Below are 20,160 nucleotides of genomic sequence, written 5' to 3'. Positions count from 1 at the left end.
TGCTTCCCCAAACAATGAATTTTATTATTCTTTTCCATCTTGCTTGAAATGCACAACAGCCAGAAAAAATAAATTCACATCTATTAATGCATTAATGGAGGTCTGCATTAATGGATAGCTTCATTTTAAATTTGCTCCCAAATAGCCCACTGATTATTAACTGAGGCTCTACTATATCACTGTTTTTGATGGTGTCCTTTTAAATACTGTGCTGATGGAATATGGTAGTAAAGTAAAACAAATTGTTCTGTCGGCATGAATGCAACTTGGCCTGTAATGAATGAATAGTTTGCTCTAACTAGATGTGTGAGTGTGTGTGTCTGTGTCTGCTTGTGTGTGTGAGCCATTAAACGTTTGAATTGTCTAAGAACAGAAGAGAACGAACGGAGAATTTTCTCTGTATAACACTAGGTGACTAAGCCAACTCTCCAGCTCTTCTTTGGGATATTTGGTGTGGTCTATGCATGTAACAATAAAAAAAAAATGTTCTTCATTTTATATGGGGAGAGCATATTATTTGCCTCTTTTTGAAAACTACAGACAAACAAAAATCGTATGTCTGTGTTCTCAATATTTGTTTTCTGGTTATGGTTGTCTTTTTTGTTTTTTAAATGGTATGATTTGTTTTGTCTTAATATATATTTGTTCAACAAAAAGCAAAAATCATGGTAGGTATTCTTACTGGGCCAGTTTTCTATTTGCAAAGAGGCTTAAAAACCGTAGAAGAACATTTAATGTAATATGGCTGAGGTAGATTCTGAATGGGTAGTGTTCATTTACAACTCAGCCTATTCCTGTCTCTTTCTGACTTCTGAGTGGCTGATACAACCACTCTTTGGAGTCCTTGGTATTCTTTCTACAGTTAACCTTGAGCTACAAATACTCTCTTCTGTTGATACAACCACTCTTTCTATTGAAGGCTAGAAAAATTAAGAACAAAATAATCTAAAGGAAAGCAAATACAATCCCTTCTTAAAATAGAAATGTACAGAGTAGTCCATGAACTCAAAGGAAAGCTCCTTCCTCACATGATATTTATTAGATATTTGTGAGTATGAGGTCTTTTCTACAGATAAAGACAGGGTGCTTTCTAAATATGGGAATTTTTCACACAAGTGGTCAGTTTACCTGATAGTGTGGGGTATTTTACCTGATAATATCTTATTTAAAATAAAATAAAATAATATTTTACCTGATAATACCTGATATCAGTTTACCTGATAATATGGGGTATTTTAGGCTGGGTCAATTTGACGGTTTTAATTTGGCCATTATTGAATATGTATTTTAATTTGATATTTTAATTTTGTATATTTATTTATTTTATTTATTTATTTATTTTATTTAATTTTTATACCGCCCTTCTCCCGAAGGACTCAGGGCGGTGTACAGGCATAATAAAAACCAGCAATACAATATACAAATTTAAAATCCAATTTAAAAAACTTATTTAAATTAGCCCAATGATTAAAATTTACTCTACTAAAACCCCATTTAAAATTAATAAATTTAAGATTTAAAATCCCAATTTAAGCCAGCCCCGCGCGGATAAAAAGGTGAGTCTTGAGTTCGCGACGAAATGTCCGAAGGTCAGGAATTTGGCGTAAGCCCGGGGGAAGCTCGTTCCAGAGTGTGGAGCCCCACAGAAGGCCCTTCCCTGGGGCCACCAGCCGACATTGTTTGGACGGCACCCTGAGAAGTCCCTCTCTGTGGGAGCGTCATGAGGGATGGTAACAGCAGGCGGTCCCGTAAGTACCCAGGTCCTAAGCCATTTAACTGTTTTAACTTTGGCTGTACACCACCCTGAGTCCTTCGGGAGAAGGGCGGTATAAAAATTTAAATAAATAAATAAATAAATATAGGAGGTAGCCACTAAAACCATTCCAAAGAAAAAGAAATGCAAAAAAGCAAAATGGTTGTCTGAGGAAGCTCTGCAAATAGCTGAGGAAAGAAGGGAAGCGAAAGGCAAGGGAGAAAGAGAAAGATACACCCAGCTGAATGCAGAATTCCAGAGAATAGCTAGAAGAGATAAGAATGTATTCTTAAATGAACAGTGCAAAGAAATAGAAGAAAACAATAGAATAGGGAGGGCCAGAGAGCTATTCAAGAAAATTGGAGATATGAAGGGAACATTTCATGCAAAGATGGGCATGATAAAAGACCAAAAAAGCAGGGACCTAACAGAGGCAGAAGAGATTAAGAAGAGGTGGCAAAATTACACAGAAGAACTATACAAGAATGAGCTTAACATCCCTGATAACCATGATGGGGTGGTCACTGACCTTGAGCCAGACATCCTAGAATGTGAAGTCAAATGGGCCTTAGGAAATCTGAGCAACAATAAAGCTAGTGGAGGAGACAGTATTCCAGCTGAGCTATTCAAAATCTTAAAAGACGATGCAGTAAAAGTGCTACACCCAATTTGCCAGCAAATTTGGAAAACTCAACAATGGCCACAGGATTGGAAAAGGTCAGTTTACATTCCAATTCCAAAGAAAGGCAATGCCAAAGATTGTTTAAACTATTGCACCATTGCACTCATTTCACAAGCTAGTACCGTTATGCTTAAAATCCTACAAGCTAGGCTCCAGCAGTATGTGGATCAAGAACTATCAGAAGTACAGGCAGGATTTTGTAGAGGCAGAGGAACTGGAGATCAAATTGCCAACATACGCTGGATCATGGAGAAAGCTAGGGAGTTCCAGAAAAACATCTACTTCTGCTTCATTGACTATGCTAAAGCCTTTGATTGTGTGAATCACAATGAATTGTGGCAAGTTCTTAAAGAGATGGGAGTACCAGACCATCTCATTTGTCTCTTGAGAAACCTGTATGCAGGTCAAGAAACAACAGTGAGAACTAGACATGGAACCACTGATTGGTTCAAAATTGGGAAAGGAGTCTGGCAAGGCTGTATACTATCACCCTGCCTATTTAACTTATATGCAGAGCACATCATGAGAAAGGCGGGGCTGGATGAATAAAAAATTGGAATTAAGATTGCCGGAAGAAATATCAACAACCTCAGATATGCAGATGATACCACTCTAACGGCAGAAAGCGAAGAGGAACTAAAGAATCTCTTGATGCAGGTGAAGGAGGAGAGTGCAAAAGTTGGCTTGAAACTCAACATTAAGAAAACTAAAATCATGACATCCGTCCTTCTCAATTCCTGGCAGATAAATGGGGAAGAAATGGAGGTAGTGACAGATTTTATTTTCCTGGGCTCCAAGATCACCGCAGATGGGGACTGCAGACAAGAAATTAAAAGACGCTTGCTCCTGGGGAGGAAAGCTATGGCAAATCTAGACAGCGTACTAAAAAGCAGAGACATCACCCTGCCAACAAAAGTGCGTATAGTCAAGGCTATGGTTTTCCCAGTTGCAATGTATGGCTGTGAAGGCTGGACCATAAGAAAGGCTGAGCGCCAAAGAATCAAGGCCTTTGAACTCTGGTGCTGGAGAAGACTCCTGCGAGTCCCTTGGACTGCAAGGCGAACAAACAAGTCAGTCCTAGAAGAGATCAACCCTGACTGCTCTTTAGAAGGCCAGATCCTGAAGATGAAACTCAAATACTTTGGCCACCTAATGAGAAGGAAGGACTCACTGGAGAAGAGCCTAATGCTGGGAAAGATTGAGGGCAAAAGAAGAAGGAGATGACAGAGAATGAGGTGGCTGGATGGAGTCACTGAAGCAGTAGGCATGAGTTTAAATGAACTCCAAGGGATGGTAGAGGACAGGAAGGCCTGGAGGAACGTTGTCCATGGGGTCGCGATGGGTCGGACACGACTTTGCAACTAACAACAACAATGTTGTAACCTCCTCCCCACATTAATCCATTACATGCAAGGAGTCATGTGAACTCATGTGATAAACCTAGATTTTTTTTAAGAAAAAGAAAAGACTTGCTGTTAAAGAGAATGTTAATTTGTAGGCATCTTCTTAAAAGCCTAAGCCAAAAAATTGAATTAACAAGTGAGCCGACCTCACTATCTTACTTCTTGTTACATGTATCTCATTAACCAGCATTAGGCTTCATTTGTTATTCAATCAAATGAATTTACATTTATGGATTTCAGAATGTACTGCATGACCTGATGATGGTGCATGTATATATTAACTAGATTTTTCACTTAGGGTATCATGAATAATCGTGTGCTGTGATCTGATTTACATCTTTCCTATGGTATAGTTACTATATTCAGAATAAAATTTTTAAAAACCATAGTATTTTGATATTAAGAAAAACTACTGTCACCTTCCAACATATTTCCACACTACGAAAAGAAACATGGTTGTTAATATTATTAAAATATCAAATAGTCAGCTTGCAAGGATGTGCTTAATTTCAAAACTAATACAGTAGCAAGGATTTTTATATTATACTCTGTTTCATTGATTCTCAACTTTGGAAACTTTCAGATGGGTGAACTTAAACTTCCAGAATTCCGGCATTGCTGGCTGGGGAATTCTGGTAGTCGAAGTCCTCAGAATTTAAAGTTGCCAGGATTGAAAAACACTGCTCTGAAACAATTAATCAATGTCCAGAAGTTGTGGATGCTTCAACACTGGAAGCTTTTAAGAAGAGACTGGGAAGCCACTTGTGTGAAATGGTATAGGGTTTCCTGCCTGAGCAGGGGGTTGATTTAGAAGATCTCCAAGGTCCCTTCCAACTCTGTTATTTTATTATAATGCTTTCCTTGGAATTTTTGTTTTCAGTTTTACTATCATTTATTGACCATTTCTCCTTCTTTTCAATTTGAGCCAAATTGATATCTCCATCTCTGCCCATTGCAAATTTTAGAGGCAATATCCCATTAAGCAGTGATTCTGTTCCATATCTACTCTTCTAAGATCTAATCTTAGTAAAAATAGTAGCTGGTATTTCTCTATGCAGACAGATATCTTTCATAATGCATGCACAAAGTATATTTTATTAATTCTGTTTTTTGTAGATCACTGTTTGCATTTTTTTTCTTCTTTCTGAGAGGTGCCTTGCTAGGAAATGTGGCTGATGAAAGATGAAAGAGATAAAAGAAACCTACGTTGAGAATACAGGACATGAAAAATAGGAACAGTAATCAGTCTTACGTTTAAGCTGCTCCTTAAAAATATTCAAAAGGTTTGATGTGATATCCAAACTGGTCCTGCTGCTAGGGAATTAAAGAACCATTCATAGTAGCTTTAATTATTGTTTTAAGAATATCTCTATGTTAGATTGAACTTGTAGATATTATTTTTCCTATTCAATCGTATTTGACTTTTGGAGATTGCTTGGACGAGTCCTTGCATTTTTTTTGGCAAAGTTTTTTCAGAAACAGTTTGACATTGCCTTTCTGTGCCAACTCAGAAAGCTCAAACTGCCCAAAGAGCTGCTGATACAGTTCTACAGAGGAATTATTGTCTACTGTCATCTGCACCTCTATAACTGTCTGGTTCTGCAACCCAACAAGAAAGACACAGACTTCAGAGGATAATTAGAACTGCAGAAAAAACAATTACTACCAACCTGCCTTCCACTGAGGACCTGTATACTGCAGGAGTCAAAAAGAGGGCTGTGAAAATATTTACAGACCCCTCACATCCTGGACATAAACTGTTTCAACTCCTACCCTCAAAATGACGCTATAGAGTACTGTACTCCAGAACAGCTAGACACAAGAACAGTTTTCCCCCATTTAGTAACTCTACTAAATGAATAATTCCCTCAACACTGTCAAACTAATAACTAAGTCTGCATTACTATTAATCTTCTCATCGTTCCTATCACCCATCTCCTCCCATTTATGACTGTATAACTGTAACCTTGTTGCTGGTATCCTTAAGATTTATATTGACTGTTCCCCTATGACTTTCATTATGTGTTGTACCTTATGATTTTTTGACAAATGTATCTTTTCTTTTATGTACGCTGAAATTAAAAGTACCAAGACACATTCCTTGTGTGTCCAATCACGCTTGGCCAATAAAGAATTCTATTCTATTCTATTCTATTCTATTCTATTCTATTCTGTTCTGTTCTGTTCTGTTCTGTTCTGTTCTGTTCTATTGATTTCAATTAATTCATAATTTGCAATAAGTGGACCACTTCTTCCAGTTCTGCTCCAACACACCATTTGACTGAGTGATTGATTATATGCCATCAGGTTGTTTAAACTATTAACAACCACACTGACATGTTCTCTTCACAATAATCCGTCCCTAAACTCATCCATTAGGCCTTCCAATGATGCACCCATTGTGGCAATAACTACCTCCATCCACCCTACTGCTGGTAATCCAATTCTCCCTCCTTCCATATTTTCCACTCTTACAGTTTTCTCCAAAGTCTCAACTCTTTGCAAAATGTATGAAATGTAGGATAATTCCAGTCAGGTTCTTTATACTTCAAGTGAGAATACATGAATTAAACCTTAGGGTATCAGAGATATTCTTCAGGTATCATGTTTTTGAGCCTTTTTTATCATAATGAATTAAACATTTACTATCACTTTATTTCTAGTATATGACTATATATTGTTTCTGCTAACAGAAACAATTTAGTTAAGACATTTTGTAATTCAATCTAAATCTGGTTTACTTATGATGGGAAAACCACAAAGATTGTTACAACAGGTAATATCTGGAAATCAGCAGCCAAATATCTGATTGGTATTGCATACAATATTTTGTATTCAAGCTTATTTTTGTGATCAAGGTATCTCCCCTGCCAGGTACGTGGTTTTTGAATGTGTGCATTAATTTATTGGTCCTCTTTTGCTTTTTAATTGAGGATAATGGTGAAGCAGTTTATTTTCTGTAGTATGCATATTCAGTATCCAAAGTGATTAACACAGAAGACAGGAAAAGTATTAATACTGTGGAATGATGTTGCAACTAGATTTCATACACAGGCTGCTATTGAGATTATGCTCCATAACTTTATCGTCATATGTGGGGGTTGTTTTGTAATTTCAGGAATGAATGATTCCCTCACACAAATTTGGTTGCAGAAAACATAATGTATAAGTGTATAACAATTTCTTAATACAAATATTTGAGCAAGAATTAATTTTGATTAATTTTAGTATGAATTAATAGGTGTTTTGCATCAATCACAACTTCTATTTATTTAGGAAACACATCTTCAATGATAACATGAATCAATGATTCAAAACTTTATTATGATTACAGACTAGCATAAATGATAACATGTTTGTCTAAACCAATGTTTTTCAAACTTGGCAACTTTGAACTTCATGAGTACACTTCAATTTTGAGAATTATTTATTTAAATTAACCAAATGCCAATTAGAACTTTTAAGGGTAATGGCAGAAAGAAAGAATAGGGGGTACATGATCAAGATGCTCATGCAAACTGTGACTGTAATGAATTAATTATTGCTTTCTGACTTCATATGCAAGTCAAAATGTAATTCAACAATTACACATCTTTGATCAAAAATGTATTTAACAGCGTTTATACAGAAATGGGATTTAACACAACAATTTAAATAAATGTTTATGAAATGCCAAGTGTTGTCTCAAAATCCAAAGGTTCACATGAAATGGGTTGGAAGACATTAAAGAGAAAATATGCACAAAGGTAAGAAGCACTGAAACCAAACTGATTCATCCATTTCTTGACCAAGTTACTTGGTTTTCATTTCCTCCGACTGCATTTTGAAAGTTTGTACAAAGAAATGTTTTTAGAGATGGCTAGCCTTCCTACAGGACAAAAATAGAACTGAGGTCCCACTTTTATATCATCCAGATAAAACAAACAAAATGCAATTAAAACATCATTTTAGTTGAAGAGATGAACTTTTTTCTAAACTGGAAAGCAAGGAATGTAGGCACTAACAGCTCTGTCTGTCTCCATCAGAATTATGGAGTTATGGTGGTGTTATGGTGTTGTGTGGCAAATGTCACCCCCTCTTGACTCATAGTATACATGCAAAAGGGGTAGGACTTGAACTGAAACAGCATCTTTGAGAGGGTTTCAGCTATTGAACGGAATGCAATTCCCTTCTTTGGACTATGGCAAACTTATTTCCTCTTCTTGAGGCTGTTGTAAAAGCAATTAAATTAGTACTGAATTCTTGTAGTGACAATGAGCAGGACTAGGTCATGATTCTTCTCAATAAAAAGGCAAACACACTCAATTGACAAATAATGATGGTGCAGTTGATCTGTGACATTGTGTACATGGTGGGGAAGGATGGCAACAATAAATATGTTATTGCGTAGCAGATCACTCTCTCCATTAGAATGAACTTAATCATTTAAAAACTTTTAAAAAATGGGGGGGAGCGGGAAAGAATGAACTTAATCATTTGAAAATATGTGGCAATTGTTCATTAAGTGAAACCTGATTTCCTTTCCTTTTGTTAAGGTTAGTTGCACCTAGTATGGGTTTGCAGGTCAGATTAATCAGTTTCCTCCTCTTCTATTCCTATTATGTAGGTTCATTACTTGGCTTGGCTCAGAAAAAAACGTACTATAAGAAGAACGACGGTGTAACCATCACCAGGTGCTATATTATAACTGCCCCATCTTTCTATTAATGAGTCTGCAAAACACACACAGCTGATTTCAAAGCAATCTTTCCTTTATTCATGTAAAAATGCTAAAATCAAAACAAGATTAGGTTGACAACATCTTTTAAGAACATTTAATTCTCTTCCAAATAGTTTAAACCTCTTTATATATTTTTCTCCATAAGAGAAATAAAGGGGTATCCTAGAGAAATATTTTAGCAGACAACTAATAGTAAGATCACTTATTAACAAAATACTCTTACCTCTTCTAGTTTTAAGGCAGTGAGCATACTTTCATGAAAAATTACTACCTAAGGAAATCAGTAATACGTAATATAGTAAACCTTAACCTATGACCATAATAGGGAACAGAATTTTGGTTGCTAAGTGATGTGGTTATTGAGTGAGTCATCACATGACCAGACCCAATTTTATGAGCATTTTTACCATGGTCATTAAATGAATAATATGAACATTAAGTGAATCACAATGTTATTAAGAAAACGTGGCTTCGCGAATTGATTCTGCTAGTCAAAAACCTGGGAAGGTCATAAATTTTGATTAGATGAGTGCAAAATGCTGTGTTTAAAGACAAGCTGGTTGTGATCCATAAGTGTTGGGCTGCTCATTTCAGGAGAAGGAATGACAATAATGTGGTACAGATCCTTCCTTCTAGCCACTAACATCTGTCCTATGACTAGCAGGCATGGCTGCCTGCCAGAACAATACATCATAAGTCTATATCTATTCACTATTTGATGTTGGTAGATGAGTAGATGAGCAGACTGGTATGCATAAAAAAGTTTGATTGGATGGGCATAAGAGATATCACTCGTTCTAAGATTGGTCCCCATGGGTATCAAGTACTTCACAACAGCCATAACAGTGAGTGCAAATGGGGCATAGTGACAATTCTTTGAGAGATATTGGTTGTAACCAGATATATTACTCCACAGGTAGCCTGGTTTGAGTAACTGCATATGAAATAGGGCCATAGAATCAATTAAAGGTACCACTGCTGTACCAAGTACCCTTCTTCAGATCTAACTAAACTTTTGGATTTCATAGCTAAGTTGCTGTAGGAGTCTCCCAGGCTTTTAGTACATATGTCTGGGATCTGGAGGGGTTTATACTTTCAAGTTCTCTATAGAAATGATGGACTTGCCCCTAATCTGTGGCTATATAGGGAGTCATATGTTAAATCCACTTAGGAAATGAAATCACAGCATCTTAAAATCAACTAGCTTTCAGCTTAACAGAAGTGGAGCCAAAAATAAATTGGCTCAGCTCTTCAGCATTCGATATCTGGAACTACTTTCAACTGGCACAGAATCCTTGAGTAGAAGTGTCCTTATCGTTGTTCATAAAGGCAGGCTGTGTCCATTTTTATTCCTTTGGTGCTTCCCCCCCTCCACAAACCAATCTTTAAAAGAAAACAGAAAGAATTAGAAATTACCTTTTGATTAGTGCAGCTGATTATAGGATTTTCCAGTTAAATTAATTCATGATTTACCTTTATCCCCCAGTTATTAATTTAATTAAAACTGCTGGAAACAAATTGTGTATTTAGTTGAATTCAAAAGACCTCTAATCTTTTTAACTTTTAGGTACATATTGCACTATGTGATTTTTTTTTTTAAAAAAACTTAATGCACTTAGCTAGAGAGGATTATTGGATATACTATAAAAAGGAGATTCAGGATTAGTGCATAGTTTCGTGTGTGTGTATATAGACACACATATACTACTAAAATGTCTGTTTGTAATCTTCAATTGGGGAAAACAGTGCGTCAGAGGTCTCCAATTTTTGAATCAGTGTATCTCAAATGGATTAGCTTAAGGAATACATCCAAAACATGGAACTCATTACTCTTGTGGCACTGAAATTTGGCAAAGTAGTGGCTGCTTCCAAGTTGTTTCACTGTTGCAATCAACACAGTAAGGTGATCATCATTTCTAACACTCTCTGCCAGGCTCTCTTGTGGCCGAGGCTCTGGACTCAGAATCTGAAGAAGCTGCTTCAGCTGACCCTGTGAAATGTCACGCTCAGGAAGGACAAAGCCAGATATCATATTATTTATTTATTTGTCACAACAATATATATAAGCATCACACAAAAAGATTATATAGTATATAAACATATATATGAGGAAATATAAGGAAGTATAAGCATATATATATATATATATATATATGAATATATAAGCATATATATAAGAAGAAAAAAAGAAAAACAATAGGACAGGAACAGTAGGCATGTTTGTGCTCTTATGCATGCCCCTTATGGTTCTCTTAGGAATGGGGTGAGGTCAATAGTAGAAAGTTTTTGGTTAAAGCTTTTGGGATTATGGGAAGAGACCACAGAGTCAGGTAAAGTGTTCCAAGCATTAATAACTCTGTTACAGAAGTCATATTTTCTGCAATCTAGATTAAAGCAGTTAACATTAAGTTTAAATCTATTGGTTGCTCTTGTATTATTGCAATTAAAGCTGAAATAGTCTTTAACAGGAAGGACATTGTAATAGATGATTCTATGAGTTAAACTTAGGTCTTGTCGAAGGCGACAGAGTTCTAAGTTTTCTAAGCCTAGGATTTCAAGTCTGGTGAGATAAGGTATTTTGTTGTTTTCAGAGGAGTGAAGAATTCTTCTTGTAAAATATTTCTGGACACGTTCAATTGTATTGATGTCAGAAATGTGGTGTGCGTTCCAGATAGTCGAGCTGTATTCTAGAATTGGTCTAGCAAATGTTTTATATGCTCTGGTTAGTAGTGTAGTGTTTTTGGAAAAGAAGCTATGCAAGATTAGGTTTACAACTCTTAGAGACTTTTGTGCTATGTAGTTGCAGTGGGGTTTGGCACTTAGATCATTTGATATTAAAACTCCAAGGTCTTTAACAGGGTGGGGGTCATCTGTAAGGTAATGTCCATTAAGTATGCACTTAGTGTTTGGGTTCTTTTTTCCAATATGTAAGACTGAGCATTTGCTGGTTGAGATTTGGAGTTGCCAAGTTTTAGGCCAAGCAGTTAGATGATCAAGGTCTTTTTGAATGGTAGATGTATTGTCGGTGGTGTTAAATAGTTTAACATCGTCAGTAAAGAGAACACAATTACTTGAGATATGGTCACAAAGATCATTAATGTATAGTATGAAGTGTGTTGGTCCAAGAACGCTGCTTGAGGAATGCCACTCTTGACAGGAACAGGATTTGATAGAGCATTGCCAATTTTGACCACTTGTTGTCTGTTAGACAGAAAAGCAGATATCCATTTGTGAAGGGGTCCTGAAATACCATAGGATTTTAGTTTTAGGAGAAGTTTTTGTGTACTACTGAGTCAAAAACTTTGCAGAAGTATATGTAGGTTGCATCTATTGATTTGCCTTGATCAAGATTTGTAGTCCATATGTTTTTACAGTGGAGAAGTTGTAAGTTACATTATAATTTTTTTCCTGTTTATTAGAGAGTAGGTTGTTTGTTTCTAAGTGGAAGGTAATGGATTGGTCGATGATTGATTCCATTACTTTGCAGGTGATGCAGCACAGAGAGATTGGTCTGTAATTTTCAACTAAGCTGGGGTCTCCTTTTTTGAAGATTTGGATGACTGTGGCTAGTAACCAAAGTTTGGGAAGGAAATTAGTCATGAAAGCTTTATCAAATATTATGCTTAGGGGTTCTGCTATTTAGTGGAAAGTTTTTTTAAGAAGTATGCACATAATCCATCAGGTCCAATAGATAGCGATGGTTTCAAGTTATGAAGAGCTTTTCCAACATTATCTTCTGTGAAATCTATATGTGTTTAGTCGTCATACTCATTACTGGTACGATTTGGGAATGTTGGATATGTGTCATCATTGTTAACAAAAACTGAGCCAAAGAATATGTTGAAGAGGTTTGCTTTAACTGTTTCGTTATTGCATTCTTTGCCATTAGAATCTTTTAGTGGTGGGATGGATCTTGAGTCTTTAAGTTTATTGTTCACAAAATTATAAAAGGCACAACTGGAAGGTCCTCTTCTTGCTTGGTGTGGTAATTTGTGCATTCAGTTTTTATTTGGTTGCATATATTTCTGTAGCGGTTTTTGAAATTTGCTACATAGCCTTTTTTGTTTTTTCTCCAGAGGGATTTTTTTTTTTGATTGAAGCTTTTTTATTGATATGGGTAGTTTGCTTTTCCTGATCTTGGTGGTCATTTGTGGTACATATAGTTTAATGACTCTATTGATTTCAAGTAGGAAAACTCTATAGTGGTCTTCAGCAGTTATACAGGTTGCGAACGGATTTTGCCAGTCCAGAGATGAGAGATAGTTGTTTATAAGGTCATAGTTGGCTTTTTTGAAGTTGTAGTTAGGAATACTATTGTTATGATGATTTATGTAAGGGCGTATATTGAGACAAAAGTCAATCATGCAGTGATCGCTGTTGGAAAAGGGTTCTTTAATTTGTAGTCTATAAATTGAGTTTGTGTTGTTGCAGAAGATGAGGTCAAGGCAATTGTTGAGTCTTGTATTGTTAGTTACAAGTTGTTCAAGACCTAGGTTTGTAACAGCGTTGTATAGTGTAGTATAGATTGGATCAGTTGTACATTCATTAGTTATGAGGCTATGAGGCTATATTAGCATATGAGGCTAATCAATTACATACATCACCTGAAGAAGCTGACCTAAGACCTCCCAGTTCCCAGACCAGACAAGTAGAAATTCTTTGGCCAATTTTATTATACTTCCTTTTATTTGTTCTTCTTGTGTTTCAAATTTCAATAAAAGTTTATACATTTTAGCAATAATATGTTCCTCATTTCTACAGAGTTCAATTTCAAACCCAGTCTTAAGTGTTCAAAACCAAATGTTTTTTTATCTCCTTTAAATCTTTTTGATAATTATACATCAGAAAACCACTGATATATATATCCTGCCACCAAGTTTTCTCTCAATTTTATTTTATATTCTATTTGGGAAAAAAATCTAATAAATCAGATTAAGTTAACCATTTATGCTTAGGTATCATTTCTTTTCTATAAAATACTTCCATTGCCACAAAGACATTTTCTGACACATCCTAGGTTTATATCTCTTCCATATTCTCAGTACAGCATATCTAACAAGACGATTTTTAAAGTCTGCATTAACCTCAGCTTTATAAACATCTATGCCATAAATCATATTCTTCTAATTCCTAAAGCTTCTGTTTTTCAGCAGAAGCTTTAGGAAACTTCATCCATTGTATCTTCTATGAAATATAAATCAATTTTATCTATTTTGTAGAATTCTCCCCAAAGTTCATATCTCTCAAGATTTTAAATAAAAATGTCCAGTTCAAATTGTCAAAGGCTTTCTCTATATCTAAAAGGGCCTCTGGTGGCTTAACAGACTAATGCAGTCTGTTATTAACAGCAGCTGCTTGCAATTACTGCAGGTTCAAGTCCCACCAGGCCCAAGGTTGACTCAGCCTTCCATCCTTTATAAGGCAGGTAAAATGAGGACCCAGATTGTTGGGGGCAATAAGTTGACTTTGTATATAATATACAAATGGATGAAGACTATTGCTTGACATAGTGTAAGCCACCCTGAGTCTTCGGAGAAGGGCGGGATATAAATGCAAAAAATAAAAACAAAAATAAGGCAATGTGTTTTTCATTGTGCTGTTCAAAGTATCCAACACAGTTTCAACATTATCTTTTAATTGACTTTTAGGTTAAAACCCAGATTGATCTTCGTGGATAAATTCTTGCAAAATTATTTAAAATCTAATAAATCAGATTAAGTTAACCATTTATGCTTAGGGGTTCTGCTATTTAGTGGAAAGTTTTTTTAAGAAGTATGCACATAATCCATCAGGTCCAATAGATAGCGATGGTTTCAAGTTATGAAGAGCTTTTCCAACATTATCTTCTGTGAAATCTATATGTGTTAAGTCGTCATACTCATTACTGGTACGATTTGGGAATGTTGGATATGTGTCATCATTGTTAACAAAAACTGAGCCAAAGAATATGTTGAAGAGGTTTGCTTTAACTGTTTCGTTATTGCATTCTTTGTCATTAGAATCTTTTAGTGGTGGGATGGATCTTGAGTCTTTAAGTTTATTGTTCACAAAATTATAAAAGGCACAACTGGAAGGTCCTCTTCTTGCTTGGTGTGGTAATTTGTGCATTCAGTTTTTATTTGGTTGCATATATTTCTGTAGCGGTTTTTGAAATTTGCTACATAGCCTTTTTTGTTTTTTCTCCAGAGGGATTTTTTTTTTGATTGAAGCTTTTTTATTGATATGGGTAGTTTGCTTTTCCTGATCTTGGTGGTCATTTGTGGTACATATAGTTTAATGACTCTATTGATTTCAAGTAGGAAAACTCTATAGTGGTCTTCAGCAGTTATACAGGTTGCGAACGGATTTTGCCAGTCCAGAGATGAGAGATAGTTGTTTATAAGGTCATAGTTGGCTTTTTTGAAGTTGTAGTTAGGAATACTATTGTTATGATGATTTATGTAAGGGCGTATATTGAGACAAAAGTCAATCATGCAGTGATCGCGTTGGAAAAGGGTTCTTTAATTTGTAGTCTATAAATTGAGTTTGTGTTGTTGCAGAAGATGAGGTCAAGGCAATTGTTGAGTCTTGTATTGTTAGTTACAAGTTGTTCAAGACCTAGGTTTGTAACAGCATTGTATAGTGTAGTATAGATTGGATCAGTTGTACATTCATTAGTTATGAGGCTATGAGGCTATATTAGCATATGAGGTTAATCAATTACACACATCACCTGAGAAGAAGAAGTTGACCTAAGACCTCCCAGTTCCCAGACCAGACAAGTAGAAATTCTTTGGCCAATTTTATTATACTTCCTTTTATTTGTTCTTCTTGTGTTTCAAATACTTCCATTGCCACAAAGACATTTTCTGACACATCCTAGGTTTATATCTCTTCCATATTCTCAGTACAGCATATCTAACAAGACGATTTTTAAAGTCTGCATTAACCTCAGCTTTATAAACATCTATGCCATAAATCATATTCTTCTAATTCCTAAAGCTTCTGTTTTTCAGCAGAAGCTTTAGGAAACTTCATCCATTGTATCTTCTATGAAATATAAATCAATTTTATCTATTTTATAGAATTCTCCCCAAAGTTCATATCTCTCAAGATTTTAAATAAAAATGTCCAGTTCAAATTGTCAAAGGCTTTCTCTATATCTAAAAGGGCCTCTGGTGGCTTAACAGACTAATGCAGTCTGTTATTAACAGCAGCTGCTTGCAATTACTGCAGGTTCAAGTCCCACCAGGCCCAAGGTTGACTCAGCCTTCCATCCTTTATAAGGCAGGTAAAATGAGGACCCAGATTGTTGGGGGCAATAAGTTGACTTTGTATATAATATACAAATGGATGAAGACTATTGCTTGACATAGTGTAAGCCACCCTGAGTCTTCGGAGAAGGGCGGGATATAAATGCAAAAAATAAAAACAAAAATAAGGCAATGTGTTTTTCATTGTGCTGTTCAAAGTATCCAACACAGTTTCAACATTATCTTTTAATTGACTTTTAGGTTAAAACCCAGATTGATCTTCGTGGATAAATTCTTGCAAAATTATTTAAAATCTATCAGCTAGGAGCATTTTGAATAATTTATAATCACTATTAAATAGTTATAGTGTTTTAAATTTCCTGTCAAAGTCAAATGCTATCTTTTTTAGATATTAATATATATATTTGCATCTTAGGCAAATTCCTGCCCTTTAAAATAAAATGGTATCTCCGTGATTCTGGCTACATAGGGAACCTTTGAATGTCTACAAATAGTCAAAAAAGAATTATTTTTTTTAGCACATAGCATTCTAATTGTTGGTTGACTGCACAGATTTGAGATGCTGATAGAATGTCTAAGAGAATATGTTGACAATACTGTCAAATAATTGTCTCATTTCTAACAAACTACTCCAGAATCCCAAGCTCGTTTTATTTAGAACCTTGATCTTACTGTAGATTATGTAGGATTTTTATACATTTTAGCAATAATATGTTCCTCATTTCTACAGAGTTCCATTTCAAACCCAGTCTTAAGTGTTCAAAACCAAATGTTTTTTTATCTCCTTTAAATCTTTTTGATAATTATACATCAGAAAACCACTGACATATATATCCTGCCACCAAGTTTTCTCTCAATTTTATTTTATATTCTATTTGGAAAAAAAATCTAATAAATCAGATTAAGTTAACCATTTATGCTTAGGTATCATTTCTCTTCTATAAAATACTTCCATTGCCACAAAGACATTTTCTGACACATCCTAGGTTTATATCTCTTCCATATTCTCAGTACAGCATATCTAACAAGACGATTTTTAAAGTCTGCATTAACCTCAGCTTTATAAACATCTATGCCATAAATCATATTCTTCTAATTCCTAAAGCTTCTGTTTTTCAGCAGAAGCTTTAGGAAACTTCATCCATTGTATCTTCTATGAAATATAAATCAATTTTATCTATTTTATAGAATTCTCCCCAAAGTTCATATCTCTCAAGATTTTAAATAAAAATGTCCAGTTCAAATTGTCAAAGGCTTTCTCTATATCTAAAAGGGCCTCTGGTGGCTTAACAGACTAATGCAGTCTGTTATTAACAGCAGCTGCTTGCAATTACTGCAGGTTCAAGTCCCACCAGGCCCAAGGTTGACTCAGCCTTCCATCCTTTATAAGGCAGGTAAAATGAGGACCCAGATTGTTGGGGGCAATAAGTTGACTTTGTATATAATATACAAATGGATGAAGACTATTGCTTGACATAGTGTAAGCCACCCTGAGTCTTCGGAGAAGGGCGGGATATAAATGCAAAAAATAAAAACAAAAATAAGGCAATGTGTTTTTCATTGTGCTGTTCAAAGTATCCAACACAGTTTCAACATTATCTTTTAATTGACTTTTAGGTTAAAACCCAGATTGATCTTCGTGGATAAATTCTTGCAAAATTATTTAAAATCTATCAGCTAGGAGCATTTTGAATAATTTATAATCACTATTAAATAGTTATAGTGTTTTAAATTTCCTGTCAAAGTCAAATGCTATCTTTTTTAGATATTAATATATATATTTGCATCTTAGGCAAATTCCTGCCCTTTAAAATAAAATGGTATCTCCGTGATTCTGGCTACATAGGGAACCTTTGAATGTCTACAAATAGTCAAAAAAGAATTATTTTTTTTAGCACATAGCATTCTAATTGTTGGTTGACTGCACAGATTTGAGATGCTGATAGAATGTCTAAGAGAATATGTTGACAATACTGTCAAATAATTGTCTCATTTCTACAGAGTTCAATTTCAAACCCAGTCTTAAGTGTTCAAAACCAAATGTTTTTATCTCCTTTAAATCTTTTGATAATTATACATCAGAAAACCACTGACATATATATCCTGCCACCAAGTTTTCTCTCAATTTTATTTTATATTCTATTTGGAAAAAATCTAATAAATCAGATTAAGTTAACCATTTATGCTTAGGTATCATTTCTCTTCTATAAAATACTTCCATTGCCACAAAGACATTTTCTGACACATCCTAGGTTTATACCCAGATTGATCTTCGTGGATAAATTCTTGCAAAATTATTTAAAATCTATCAGCTAGGAGCATTTTGAATAATTTATAATCACTATTAAATAGTTATAGTGTTTTAAATTTCCTGTCAAAGTCAAATGCTTTTTTAGATATTAATATATATATTTGCATCTTAGGCAAATTCCTGCCCTTTAAAATAAAATGGTATCTCCGTGATTCTGGCTACATAGGGAACCTTTGAATGTCTACAAATAGTCAAAAAAGAATTATTTTTTTTAGCACATAGCATTCTAATTGTTGGTTGACTGCACAGATTTGAGATGCTGATAGAATGTCTAAGAGAATATGTTGACAATACTGTCAAATAATTGTCTCATTTCTAACAAACTACTCCAGAATCCTAAGCTCGTTTTATTTAGAACCTTGATCTTACTGTAGATTATGTAGGATTTTTATACAGGTGGTCCTTAATTTACAACCACAATTGGAATCAGAATTTTCACTGCTAAGCAAGGCAGTTGTTAAGTGAGCCACACCCAATTTTCCATCCTTCATTGCCATAGTTGTTAAACGAGTCACCGCAATTAAGTGAATCATGTCCAGCTTCCCTGGTGATGGCACAGTGGTTAGAATGCAGTATGTCAGGCCAGGTCAGCCCATAGCCAGGAGTTCAATCCTGACCGTCTCAAGGTTGACTCAGCCATCCATCCTTCCGAGGTCAGTAAAATGAAGACCCAATTTACTGACATTTACTATAGAGAGGTATATAAGTCTAAGTGCTAACACTATTGCTATTTTGCTTGTCGGAAGCCAGCCGGGAAGGTTGCCAATGGTGATCATATGATCCCAGGATACCGCAATAATCATAAATACATGCTAGTTGCCAAGTTCCTAAATTATGGTTATGTGACCATGATCACATGATCAATATCATATAGGAAAGGATGTAAGTGTGAGGACTGGTTGTCACTATTTTCAGTGTCATTGTAACTTTGAATGGCCACTAAATGAATGGTTGTGATTCGAGGACTATCTATACCAGGGGTCTCCAACCTTGGTGCCTTTATGACTTGTGGACTTCAACTCCCAAAGTCCCTCAGCCAGCTTTGCTGGCTGAGGAACTCTGGGAGTTGAAGTCCACAAGTCTTAAAGGGACCAAGGTTGAAGGCCCCTAACCTATACTGTGTAAAAAGACCTTGAACAATAGCATACAATATAAATCTCTATTTATATGACTTTGCATGTAATTTGTTCCCATTTTACTCAACTAATTACACGGGCAGACACATCACAGAAATGAAATTGAAATGCCAAATACTAATCTGTGAATTCTGCATTCTGTTTAAATTAACATTTTTTTTTTGGTCATGATTTTTGTATACATCATTAGTCAAATCTTAATCACATTGAATATTGGTGGGCAGCTTATTGCTGAAGCCTAACTCCTTAAGGAAAAGTCACATCACAGCAATTTCTGAATGTAAGGTAATAGGAAATTGACACTAAGGCTCTAATTTTATACTTACCTTACAGTAAATCTCTGTGGATTTAGTGGGACTAACTTCCAAATATACATGAGGAGCACACCAAAGTTAAATTCTTAGCAAAAATTGGACACAGAAAAGTTGTCTATTCAATATCTGTACTTTACAGAACCCGACACTTGTTGAATGTAAGTAAATTTTTCTTCCAACTCTTAGTAAACATTCCTTATCTTCTATTCAGTATTACAAGGTACTAGAAAACTAGAAAAGGGGCGCTGTTTGACACAACAAATAGTTATGCCAACCCCTCAACCATTTGCAAAAGTCAGGCAATCATTGGAGACCTGGTTATGGATCAAAATGTCCTGCTTATACGAACAAGATGCTTAATCTTCCTTTTTAATCTTGATTTTGACTTTCAATATAAATTACTTAGTCTCAGGTGTCACCTTAAATTGATTTGTTATGCTAAATACTTGCCAAATAAATAATGAACTTCTGAATTAGTCTATACTCAATAAAACAAGAAGTGAGTTATTTCTAAAAATTCCTTTTATCAGGTGAGGATTAAATTATTTTTATGCTATGATGCTTGGGGCTGGGTCCCCTCTGAGATTT

The sequence above is a fragment of the Ahaetulla prasina genome, chromosome 3, assembly GCF_028640845.1.
Source record: "Ahaetulla prasina isolate Xishuangbanna chromosome 3, ASM2864084v1, whole genome shotgun sequence".
Taxonomy (NCBI): Eukaryota; Metazoa; Chordata; class Lepidosauria; order Squamata; family Colubridae; genus Ahaetulla; species Ahaetulla prasina.
Note: the sequence above shows the minus strand (reverse complement) of the source record.